The sequence below is a fragment of the Cibotium barometz genome, chromosome 14, assembly GCF_041138505.1.
Source record: "Cibotium barometz isolate CiBa-2024 chromosome 14, ASM4113850v1, whole genome shotgun sequence".
Classification (NCBI taxonomy): Eukaryota; Viridiplantae; Streptophyta; class Polypodiopsida; order Cyatheales; family Cibotiaceae; genus Cibotium; species Cibotium barometz.
This window is the reverse complement of record NC_141059.1, coordinates 52115632-52128086: the sequence shown is the minus strand read 5'-3', so window position 1 is coordinate 52128086 and position 12455 is coordinate 52115632. Positions and strand designations below refer to the sequence as shown.

Here is a 12455-nt window from a genome sequence, read left to right as displayed (position 1 = left end):
TCCCACCCGCTGTAGACACATATCAAGCTGTGCTTTTGGCAAACTTTTGGTGAGAGCATCTGCAGGGTTCTCATGAGTGCCAATCTTGACCAAACTGACCAAACCATCATCTAGCACCTGTCTGATGAAGTGGTACCGTACATCAATGTGTTTGGTACGAGCATGAAACATGGCATTCTTAGCCAGGTATATGGCACTCTGGCTATCACAACCAAGGACCGGAGCCCTCTCTGGCAATCCAAACTCTGTGACAAGGCGGGCTAACCAAATGGCCTCCTTAGAAGCCTCTGTGACAGAGATGTACTCGGCCTCAGTAGTAGAAAGTGCTACTATCCTCTGGAGTCTAGAGCACCAAGAAACAGCACCACCTGCAAGAGTATAGATGTACCCACTAGTAGACTTGCGGGTATCAGAATCACCTGCCATGTCTGAATCACAATAACCCTGCACCTCAAGTGGACCTTTACCATACATAAGGCATTTCTTCTGTGTCCCCTTCAAGTACCTCAAAATAGACTTTATAGCATCCCAATGTGCTTTGCCAGGGTTGGACATAAAACGACTGACTACTCCCACTGAATGAGCAATGTCTGGCCGTGTAGCAACCATAGCATACATAAGAGATCCACAAGCAGAAGCATAAGGGATCCCACGCATAGTACTGGCTGCATCATCATCTTTTGGGCAATCATCCTTGGATAGTTTAACATAGGGCTGCAATGGAGCACCCAAAGGCTTACAATCAGCCATGTGAAATCTATCAAGGACTTTCTGGATATACTTCTCCTGTGAGAGGAAAAGCAACTTCTGTGCTCTGTCCCGTCTAATCCGAAGACCCAAAATATGTTCAGCTGAACCCAAGTCCTTCATAGCAAAAGCTGACTTCAGCTGGTCCTTAAGAGCTTCCAAAATGCTCTTATTCTTCCCTGCAAGAAGCATGTCATCAACATACAGCACAAGTATCACTGGGCTGCCATCTGCATCAGTTTTAGTATACAAGCAATGATCTGCATGGCTACGATTAAACTTTTGGTTAAGCATGAAAGCATCAAACTTTTTGTACCACTGCCTCGGGGCTTGTTTCAGCCCATAGAGACTACGCTTCAGCTTACAAACCAGATGTTCTTTGCCAGGAATGACAAAGCCTTCAGGCTGCTTCATATACAGCTCTTCATCTAAATCACCATGTAAGAAAGCTGTCTTTACATCCATCTGATACAGTTCTAAATCCAAAACAGCAGTGAGAGCAAACAAAACACGAAGGGTGGTCATTTTGACCACAGGAGAGAAGACCTCCTGAAAATCAATCCCTTCCTTCTGAGCATAGCCCTTAGCAACAAGGCGGGCTTTATACTTAGGCTGGCCGTCAACTGTCTTGACTTTGTACACCCACTTGTTAGGAATAGCCTTCCTTCCTTTGGGCAACTCAACCAAGTCCCAAGTGTCATTTGCATGTAGAGACTTAATCTCCTCCTGCATAGCATGCTCCCACTTGTTTCGGAGTTCACAAGACTTAGCCTCTTTGAAAGTAAGAGGCTCACCCTCATCTGTAAGCAAAACATGTTGCAAAGAGGGATCAAAACGCTGAGGTTCCCTCCGAAAGCGAGTAGACCTCCGTACCCAATGATCATTGGCTGGTTGGGGGTCAATATCGGGAGGAATCATAATTTCAGCATCAAAAGGCTGCGGGTTTTCACGAACAGCCTGATTTTCAGCATATAGGGGTTGCTGCCCTACACCTCCAGGAGCATGAAGCGGCTGTCCAACCTCTTCTGGCTCAAATATCACGGACTCATTATCTTCAGCCCTTTGTGAAGCATCCTGGGGCTCATTTTCAGCATCAATGGGTGGCTGCCCTTGCTGAAATTTGACCTTTTTCTGATCACCATGAGAGGCACAAACATTACGGAGCAGCTTTGCCTCATAAAATACAACATCCCGGCTGCGAACCACTTTGTTGGTTGATGGCAACCACACACGGTAGCCCATCTCACCTTCATCACCGTAGCCAACGAAGGTGCCCTTCTCGGACTTAGCATCAAGCTTGTTCCGGTCTTCCTTGCGGATATGCACATATGCATCACAACCAAAGATGCGTAAGTGGGCATATGAGGACGGTTTGCCAGACCAAACCTCCTCAGGGATTCCACCTTTCAAAGCTGTGTGTGGAGATCGATTGCAAACATGAACTGCAGTTTTCAAGGCTTCTCCCCAAAAATCCTGAGAGAGATTAGCTGTGGACAGCATGCATCGAATTCTTTCACACAGTGTACGATTATACCTTTCAGCCACACCATTTGAAGAGGGGCTATAGGGGGGTGTAAGTTCCCTCTTAATGCCATTATCATCACAAAATTTCTGAAATTTAGTACTAACAAACTCACCCCCATTGTCAGTGCGTAAGCATTTAATCTTCACTCCTGTTTGAGTATGAACAAATGCATAAAACTTTTGAAATGCAGCAAAAGCATCATCCTTAGATTTCAACAAAGTGATCCATACTTTTCGTGAGTGATCATCCACAAAAGACACAAAGTACTTTGAACCACCTTTAGATTTAATGGGCATGCTGCACACATCAGAGTGGACCAAGTCCAACTTTTCAGCCTTGCGAGAGGCACGAGAGGAGTAAGAACTCCTATTCTGTTTCCCATACAAGCAATCATTACAAAAATCAAGCTTGCTTCCTTTTGCATCAAATTTGTTCAAAGAGGACAAAATGGAGAGACCCTTTTGGCTCATGTGGCCAAGTCTCTTATGCCAAAGCTCCATGTGGGAGCGTACCTCTGCAAAAGCAATAAACTTACCAGACAAAGCCTGACCATGAAGGCTATATAATGTTCCTTTCTTGCATCCTTTTGAAATCAGCCTTGTGCCTTTGGTCAATTTCCATGTGCCATTTCCAAATATGGCCGTGTATCCCAAGGCATCAAGCTGGCCCACAGACAGGAGACTGGTTTTCAAACCAGGCACATACCTCACATTTGGCAGCACAAACTCACTACCATCCTGCAAAGTCAAATTCACGGTGCCCATACCTTCAATATTGCAAGCATGATCATTCCCCAAGAACACCTTTCCTCGGGAGCCTGCAGTGAAAGTTGCAAAACACTCCTTGATAGGAGTTACATGAAAAGAGGCACCCGTGTCAATAATCCAAGTCTGTGAAAGCACATCAGATTCATACATCAAGGCATGAATAACATCTGGTTCTGTGACATGCAAGTTATGAACATCAAGTGCATTAGCAGAAAAAACACATAGCACATCATCTGAGTCAGACAGTTCCTCTATGACAACACCAGAGGCCACATTGGCCTTGCTCTTGTCCTTTTCGAACTCTTCTGCTTTGCTGGAATTACTCTCTTTTTCCTTCTTTTTGTCATTTGAATGACTGGATTTCTTCTTCCGGTCTTGCTCCATCTTGTAAAACTTGCAATCTGGCTTCTTGTGGCCTTTACGACCACACTGGTAGCATGTAACATCAGATTGCTGGCCCTTGCTCTTGCTTCTACCCTTTGAATTGGTAGTAGTATTTCCCCGCTTGGTCGTCCTCCCTCGTGAGACATTTGCAGAACCGCTAGTCTCTGAGGTCTTCCTCCGGATATCTTCATTGAGAATAGCACCCCTGACTCCATCAAAAGTTAGGTTGGGATTTGTCCCAAGTGACACCACAAGTGTTTCCCAAGAGTCAGGCAAAGTAGTGAGCAAAAAGATAGCTTTCAACTTATCATCAAAAGCAGGCAATCCAGAATCCTGCATCTGATTAAGCACCCCTGTGAAAGTAGTAATATGCTCTACTGCATTCTTAGAATCATCAAGTTGCATATTCATGAGTTTCCTGATGAGATATACCTGGTTCACTGGCGTGGTGATCTCATAGGTGCTTCTCAGCTTCTCCCAGACGGCATAGGCTGTTGTCAGCCCTTTGAGGTCTACAAGAACCTCATCAGCAACAGCCATCTGGAGATAGGCAACGGCCTTTCTGTTCAGGATTCCCCATTCATCATCTGTCATAGCAGCGGGTTTGAACTGCTCAAGTGCAGTATCACATTCCCGCAGATAGAGGATATTCTGAATCCTCACCTTCCAAAGATCAAACCCAGTGCCTGCAAACTTCTTAATCTCTAGTAGACCCTTAAGATCACTTGTAGACGCCATGACTTATCAAACTGACACTTCAGAAAGTAAGCAATAGCAAGATGTTATGTACCAGATATGGGTTGACTGTAGGATGCTCGTAGATTGATGAAACAACTTCAGGTGAAGGAGACGGCGCAAGAGAATCACCGAATGTCGATGTAAACCCGCCGAGGGGCAGTATGTTGCTATCTTTGGAGTTGCTCGGAGTTCCTGGCTGCTGGAGGCAGCGTCGGCTGCTGCTAGTGGCCGTGGAGCTGCTGGCTGCAGCCCGGACTGCTTGCTGGTGGCCTTGGGGCTGCTGGCTGCAGCGTTGGCTGCTGCTGGTAGTCGTGGGGCTGCTGGCTGCAGCCCTAGCTGCTGCTGGTAGTCGTGGGGCTGCTGGCAGCAGCGATGGCTGCTGCTGATGGCAGCCGTACAGCAAGGACAGAACACGGCAGCAAACGCTGCTGATTGCAGCAGCGCAGCAGCAGAAACGCAGCAAAGAGGGGGCAGCAAAGGAGAGGAAAACGCAGCAGGAGAGCAGCGTAGGATGGAGCAGAAAACGCAGGAGAGGGAAGAGCAAGGAAAAACAAAAAAAAACAAAACAGTCTCCTGCGTTAAAAAGGAGAGCAGTACTCTAAAAAAAAACGCACCATCTTGATGATAGAAGGGAGGTTTTTGATGCGAAAAACGCAGACGATCCCGTAGTCAAGTGGTGGAAGACACCTCTAACTCCATAGCTTCTGCATACAGCTTCCCTCCATAGCTCTGATACCAGTTGTTGGAGGAGAATGACTCAAACACAAGAGCTTTAGCCAAGGAAGTGCAGAGGAGATAGAGAAGAGTGAGAGTGAGAGAGAGAGAGAGAACTCACACAATGCTCAAGAATATCTTGAATGTCTTATTGAGGCTCAAGGGAGACCTCGTATTTATAGTAATACAAGGGTATGGGCGGGCGCCCAACTTATGGGGCGCCCGGCGGACCAAATACAAAGAATGCCTTTACAAGGCCCATATGGGGGCCAAATGTACAAGTAAATATATGGCCGCGAAGCTCTCGAAAAGAACTACGCGATGATCAAGGTCCGGAGGCGAAACTGGGACTTTATACCCAACACTGTTTTCCCATGAAACATCTGGTCTGGCCCAGCATGAAACCCATGTTTGAATATTTCTGGCTGTATTTCAGCCCCACAACTATGTTACATAGGTATGCCCAAAATTGCAGGTCCCTCTCTTCCTTTTAGGCAAGAAGAAATCAATTTGCTCCATGGGTATGCACCCATGAGAGCTTGCATCGGTCCCATGCCAAGAAACATAACTAGGTGACCTTGTACTTGCAGCCAATAACCCATGTACACAGTGTACTTGCAGCCCAGCAAAACAGCCCATAAACATTGATGGGCATTTAGAGGCAATGACTAGAGGTGCATCTTCCAAGCAGCAGCAAACCAAAATCTGTATCACCCGATTGCAGTTCTTTGAGCGTTAGTACAACCTTTTGGTATCCATGTAGCTAGGTTTTCCATAGCATGAGCGTTTACAATTGTATATATCCATTGATTGCAATATACAATACTTCAGGTTTCTTAGCCTTCACGCCCTCTCTACTGTGCTTTGCGGTCCGTAATTATTAATACCAGGCAGCTTGGCATTATGTGAAAGGAGATTGGCATTATGTTCTACTTATCTTTTTCAGCTACACTATGCGTAATGCTAGGTTCCTTTTACTTGGACATATTCAGAGGACTCCAACACTCAAGCCGCACACTACTGGGAGAGTTATCACATTACCCCATTGATTTAAAAAAGATTTTGGCACAGTCTTTGGCATTCATACAGGAGGAGCCAAATTTCCCACTTTTTTTGGTTATTCTTACATGGCGGCCTTGTTGGGTATTTCAGAGAGAGTTGGTGTGAACACCCTCTTTGAATGTGAACAACCCTTATTAGGTTTTGGTCAAAAGATAAGGTTGATGCATATAAAAGCATGTACATGGGTTGTTCTATCATAACACAGGGTATCATTTGAGTTGTGCAATCTTTCTCTTGAGCTTTGTCATCATTCTTGCACATCCTAGGGCAGCCTGTAGAGCAAAAAATACACCATCAAAGCGCGACCAGGTCATATCTGTAGCATCCAGTCCCAAACGCAAGGCTTAAGGGGGTCTCTTTGCAACTATCTGCAGCAAGAGAGAATGTATCAAGGCAGCCAATAAAGTAAAAACGCAGCCCATCTTCAGTGCAACAAGGCGGCATGCTTGGCAGCAAAACACTCAGTAGAAGGGGGTCATATCAAGCCCTACGGAGGTCCGATTCAACCCATAGCAGCGTTTGTGCAAATACGCTCATCATCTTAGCCTGTAGGAGAAAAATGCAAGTCTCAGGAGTTGCAAGGAGAAGGACACCTAGTCGGCATGCAAATCAGCCCTCCACACCATCGTCTGCATGCATCTTGGTTAGTATACAATCAGGTGTGCAGCGCTTGAAGCCACTCCCTACATTCATTTACAACAATAGGCATCATGTGAAAGGGGACAAAGGGCTTTTCTTAAATATGGAGGAAATCATCAAATTGAAGCCTCTGCATCCATAGAAATATGGGGCTTTTTTCAAAATCAAGCCTCCTATGCAAATTGAAGCTTCTGTAGTGCCATATGAAGGAGGATGAAGTCAACATGACAATAGTTCCCGTGCCACTTTCCGAGAAGCTACAGGAGAGCCTCTCCAAGTCTAGCGACTATTAGTCAGGTAGTAACTCCAGTAGCCTTTCTATTGGTGGTCGCGCCGGTGTGTTTGGTGGGACTTTTGAAGATGTTAATATAACTTTCTTTCTTTTTTTCTCTATATTATGTGTGCTAACAGCAAAAGACCTAAATGATGATTAACATTAAGCAGAAACCAGGACTAACGCTAATCATCACCACAAAACCACGTTAGGAAAGACCTGAAAGCTAAGAGACCTAAACTACTGTATATTGTAATGAATGGATATATACAATGATAAATGTAAATGAGACATAAATCTGAATCATGTATGCTATGGAAAACCTAGCTACATGGATACCAAAAGGTTGTACTACTGAATTAGGTCCTCTAAGAAAGCACTCAAAGAACTGCAATCGGCTGATCCAAAATTTTGCTTTGTATCACAGGGAGGACCGCCTAGCTCCCCGAACCCTGACCTGCGTCCCTCTGCCTCTGTGGCTGCTTCGCCCCCTCCTTCCTCCGCCTCCCTTCCTTCCTCCATCGCTGCGCCCCTCCGCCTCTGTGCCTGCTTCGCCCCCATCCACACTCCGCCTCCCATCCTTCCTCCATCGCCATTCGCCCTTGCCTTTGCCCGCCCTTCTTCGTCTCATCCTTCCCCACTGTTTGCCCCTGCCTCTGCCCGCCCTTCTTCGCCCTCCAGTTTGCACTATTTCGCCTCCCCTCCTTCCTCCGCCTCTTCCCTCTGCGCAGCCCTGTTGTGTTGCCCTTCCCCCGCCCTTCTTCGCCTTTGCTTCCAGCCATCTCCCTCTTGCTTCCCTTTTCTTTTTTGCTTTTCCCTTTTCCACCCTCCCTTCCTTTCCTCCACCTCCTTGCCTACCTCTTTCCCTTGGTTCGGATTGCTCCTCATCCGGGTTCAAGTCGGCGTTTTTCTTCGATTAGCATCATGGCTAATCATTCTCCCTAGGCTGGGCAAACCATTGTTTTTTTTGAAGCCGAGCTTGCGGTCCTCTACGCCGAAATAGAGAAAGACTCCAAAACGACCCTCATTGCCAGAATCTTTGGATCTCACCCGTCCCGTCTCCAAGCTCGGGATTGGGTCCTGGCAGCTCTGCCCTCTGACCTCGTTCTACACTTTTGAGATGTCAGGTTGCTTGGAAGAGGTTTCTTCCAAGTGGATTTTGATTCTGAGGACGCAGCCTTAGAGGTTTTGAAGGGTAGCCCTTTGCCATTGGGCCCGAGGAAGATATTCTTTCTTCCCTACTCCACCTATTTTGACCCTGTTGAGGAAGACCAGAACCGTTTCCCGATTACTCTCAGATTCCCAAGTCTTCCTCGTGCATATTGGCCTATGTTAGAGGCCATCGGGTCTGCCTTTAGGGTGGTTCTTCAAGTGCCCCCACATCACGCCGTGCCGACATCTTCTGCCTTGTGGCCCTTTGAAGCAACATATGGAGATTGTAGGTAAACCCGATCAGTGCCGGGTTTGTCACCAAAACAGGGTCACTTTGCTCGAGATTGTCCTCGGGCTCGAGGTCGCAGGAGGCCTCGTAAGCATGCTTCTCAGACGCCACCTCCCTTGGTTCCTTCCCGTCCTTCAGTCCGCCAAGTGTGGCGAGCTGTCTCTCACGCCCGCCCCCCTGGTGCGATTGATGGGAAGGCCTCCTCGGATCATGTACAGATAGATGATGTTTCTTGTTAGAGGGATGTGTCAGCTGATGCATCTTTGCAGAGAGATGACACCTCAGATCAGGATGATTTTGTTGAGTCCTCTCTACTTGGAGGGGGCGATATGCAGGATGTTCAGCACAGTGGGGATCATGTATTGCAGGATTTTCAGCATGATGCCCCGCAGGGCGAATAGGTTTCTCGTACATATGCAGGTACTGTGCACGGCCTCGGACAAGGGCATGTCAGTGGACTTTGCCCTGTGGATTTTCATGTCCTCCAGCATTATGAGAGGCGTCCTGAGGCTGCCCATCTTCTTCTAGGAGGGACGAGCACGAGGACGGAGGATATATTGTTGTTTTGCGGACTTCCGCAAAGCATTTGATACGGTACCACGTGCCAGGCTTATGAGGAGACTAGAGGATATTGCTGTCCCTGAGGAGATGCAGTCGGGAGTATACACTTTGTATGAGTCAGTGATAGGGAGAGTACGTGCCGCAGGGGGCTTGTCGGATGCAGTGAACAGTACTATTGGGGTGAAGCAAGGCTGCCCGCTTTCACCCACGCTCTTTGGGCTATACATTGATGAGGTCTCAGACTATGTGGATAGATTGGGTGGCCTAGGGGCAAGCCTAGCTGGGGTGTTGATACCCATCCTACTATATGCAGATGACATTGTGCTTATCTCAAACACTCCTGAGGGACTACAGAGACACTTGGATGCATTGCAGTCTTTTTGTGTGGACAAAGATCTCACAGTGAACCTTGGTAAAACCAAGGTTACGACATTTAATACCACACAAGCATGGGTGACTAGAACACAGACGCAGTTTATGTTTAGAGGAGAGCCAGTTGAGTATGTCAGATCCTATGTGTACCTGGGGGTGACCTTCAGAGGGCCGCAGTTTTCTATGAGGGAGGCAGCAGAGGCTAGACTAGCACGAGGATTTGCAGCTTCGAGGGCACTTGAGAAACAGTGCGCAGACACAGTTTAAGGAGCCACCCACGAAACTATGGCTATTTGACACTCTGGTTACATCGACACTTCTCTATGGAGCGGAGATATGGGGGCCTAGTCTTTTCCATAAGAGGAGGGAGCCATTGGCAGGACAGGACGGACCAGAGAGAGACTATTACGATGGATGGCAGCATATGGAGAGACCATTAGTGATGATGAGTGCACGCATGATTCAGAGCAAGTCATTTGTACCACATGAGATCATCAGGGCAGAGATGGGGGCTGCCCCAATGGTTACTGAGGCTTTGTTCCGTGCAGTTAGTTTTCTCCATAGAATATGGGAGCTCCCTCAGCAGAAATACCCTCGCCTAGCACTCACTTCCTCCAAACAGCTTGCAGATGAGGGAGACACCCAGTGTTGGTGTGCCCAAATGCGCACATGGCTGGCCTTGCATGGCATGAGTATTGATGCAATCTCGCCTTTTGCTTACAGCCTGGACTACCCGTTCTTAGATCCCAGCCGTTCAGAGCTGAATCGGGTGATCAGGATGACGGGATGGGACATTGTGAGACTAGATACAGAGAGGACATGGGTTAGGCCCCCACAGCCATTGGGCACGAAAATGGCACACTACCAGAGTCATTTTCTACCTCTCTTCAGATGGGTTTATTATACGTCATGCTTACATAGACACACACCTCTCACATGGTATTCGGAGTGCTGTTGGACAGTTTCGCACCTCTTCACACCGGCTGAGGATGGAGACAGATCGATATGAGGATATATCACTAGAGGACCGCATATGCCAGCTTTGCCATCAGGAGGTGGAGTCGGAGGAACACTATATATGTCGTTGTACTGTCTACTATGAGATCCGAGGGAGGTACCACTGCATGTTCCGTGAAGGCTTTGGACCTTTGCGTCGGATCATGGACTTTGAGGACCAAAGGTGCTAAGGGCTCTTCATACTTGAGCTTAGACGCCACAGAGAGAGCCTATTGAGGGACAGGAGAGCAGTGGGACCAGAGCCGCCTAGACAAAAAGCCCTCACAGATTTTTTCAGAGCCAGCACTATAACCCCACCAGCCTCTACTCTGCCATCTACAAGCTTACCTAGCAGACCACCCTCCAGAGGAGTCACCCTGGATAGAGCCATTGCCATCTGTAGAGCGAGACGCCCACAACCACAAGGATCGCGTCCACGACTCCCTCACCATCGGCAGATTCGAGCCATCATTGCCCGCCACCGGAGGAGTTTACCACGACGATTCAGGGGTTCAGCTTTCAGCTCTTAGCTCTCTTAGGATGTTACTATTTTCTTTCTTTTTTCAGATTTGTTATGATGAGACATCATCATCATCAGTTGTACCTTGTTTTGGTCTCATAAGCCATTTCGGCCTTTAGGAGATGTTAATATATCTTTCTTTCTTTCTTTCTCTATCTCTCAAGGAGAGGGTGTGGGAGAGACAGGCTAGACTACCCTCCATCTCATAGAGAAAACGACCGCCACCCTTACCAAAGTAAGTATGGTACTCGAAGGTAGTTGAATGGTTTCATGCACATGGATTGCAGATGGATCATCTCCGACTCTCCTCCCATTTCAGTTCAACCTAGGCTCCCCACACCTTGACCTCTCACAACACAGGAGATCAAACGGATCATCTGGTTGGATCTATTTGGCCTACACATACACTAGACTTGAGTGTCATCATCAGAAACATGAGTTCTATAGAGAGCATTTTTTGCGACTCACCGAGGATGGGTTCTTTGAGATCCCAAGCCACATGCAGATCCACATGTCACATGCTATGCACATCGCAATTGCTCAGCTCAAATCCTCCCACCACCTCCGAGTAGAGACGAAGAGAGCCGAGAACAACCCATGAAAGGAGCGGATATGGAGAGTGGAGTATGCACCATAGAAGGGGAGGTACAGGAGGCCCACTATATGTTCAGATGCCCAGCATAGTATGAAATACAAGGGAGATTTCCCAACCCAAAGCACCAAAGATGTCCACCACACAGAGAGATCCACAAGATTCTCCAACGACATCACCAAAGCCACACCTGCCACCATAAGGAGGCTTATAGAGTCATGTTTAGTTTTCCGTGAAACTTCATTGTCCCTATTTTTAAGGGGAAACATCAACAAAATAATGACCTTTAGCTTAAGGTCCCATATAGGGTCACATGAAATGATGTAGTGAAGATGACACAAAAATGCCTCAATATATTGATGTTATGACGGATGGGAGCAAAAGAAGAGTCGGAACTTTCATGAAGTCCATGTATTTCATTACTAAGGAAACTTTTCATGAAGTTGATGTAAGTGGAAGGGGACTTGGGACTTTTTTATATTAAGAGCATAGAGTCATTGTATTTGAGAATAGAAATCTTACCAATAAGGAGATGGGATTGCACGTTATGAGCAAGAGATGCTTGCTATCCTTTATGCCATCAAGAAGTGGCGTCATTACCTTTAAGGAATTCATCCTTCGAGAAAAAAGGGGCATCCAGGGAAGAACACAGCATCTGTAATGAGCCTGGGCATGCACTCCCAAACTTTCTGCCGTGCCACATCTCTCTGAGGAGAGGGCACCTCTGCCACCCATCTAAGTCCAAAAGGCCTCGTTCACATGAAAGGCGAACTCAGCCCTCCTGTTCATGGCTAACTGCAGCTCTGCTCTAACTGTGGTCAAGAGGTCTGTAATCCAAGTCGCATGTGGATGCTTTTCATGTTCCCTCTGAAGAGCAGCAATCCTAAGCCTAATAGCTCTCTCCTTGTCTAGAGCCTCCTTCTTCTTAGAACAGGCAGTGCTATGATAATGATGGCTGGTCCTCTCAAGAGCTAGCGCAATATTATGACGAGGATCAGGACCGTCACAAGATCTCCATCTCTCTTTGATCTCAAGGGAAATGTCAGCATCAAGATAAAGAGAGTCAGGGATATGGACACGGGGAAAGGCCGAGCGAGCCCCAGGATCTTTGAGACACAAAACG

At 47.2% G+C, this 12455-nt stretch overlaps 1 protein-coding gene and 1 pseudogene across 1 annotated transcript in view; both read left to right on the top strand.

The window, feature by feature from the left end:
* LOC147632168 (uncharacterized) overlaps positions 1 to 12455 on the top strand; it is a 149753-nt gene that overhangs the window by 10246 nt on the left and 127052 nt on the right. The window lies entirely within an intron of this gene.
* LOC147632170 (uncharacterized) lies at positions 9275 to 10750 on the top strand (annotated as a pseudogene).